An 815-nucleotide genomic window follows, 5' to 3' on the forward strand; every position below is an offset into this window, starting at 1 on the left:
AAAAGAAAAAAGTGATGGGGAGATATGGGAGGAGTTGGAGGGGAGGGAGTGGTATAACCGGGTCATATGATAGGTTCATTTTCAGTTTTTTATTAGTTCTCCACACTGTTTTCCAAAGAGGCTGCACGAGTTTGCAATCCTACCAGCAGTGAATGAGCGTTCCCCTTTCTCCACATGCTCACCAGCATTTGATATCATTTGTTCTCTTGATCCTAGCCAGTCTGATAGGGGTAAGGTGATACCTTAGGGTGGTTTTAATTTGCATTTCCCTAATTACTAACAATGTTGAACACTTTTTGAGATGTTTCTTAGGCATCTTTATTTCTTCCTTTGAAAACTCTCTGTTTAGATCTTTAGCCCGTCTTTTCATTGAGTCATTTGGTTCCTCGATTCTTTGTTTTTTGAGTTCTTTATATTTTCTGGATGTTAAACCTCTGTCAGATGTGTTACTGGTGAAGACTTTTTCCCATTCTGAGGGTTTTCTCTTTTTTGATTGTTTCTTTTGCTGTACAGAAACTTTTTTAGTTTAATGAGGTCCCACTTGTTGATTGCTGACCTTAATTCCTGAGCAACTTCTGTCTGATTTAGAAAACCCTTTCCTACAGCTATATCTTGTAAGTCACTGCCAGTATTTTCTTCTAATAATTTCAGGGTTTCCAGTTTCACATTGAGGTCTTTGAACCATTTGAAATTGACTTTTGTGCAGGGTGAAAAATAGGGGTTTAGCTTCATTCTTCTATAGGTGGAGATCCAGTTTTGCCAGCACCATTTGCTGAACATGCTGTCTTTCCTCCAGTGAATATTCTTGGCCCCTT

Source organism: Nannospalax galili, unplaced genomic scaffold, assembly GCF_000622305.1.
Source record: "Nannospalax galili isolate Female #2095 unplaced genomic scaffold, S.galili_v1.0 scaffold186, whole genome shotgun sequence".
Taxonomy (NCBI): domain Eukaryota; kingdom Metazoa; phylum Chordata; class Mammalia; order Rodentia; family Spalacidae; genus Nannospalax; species Nannospalax galili.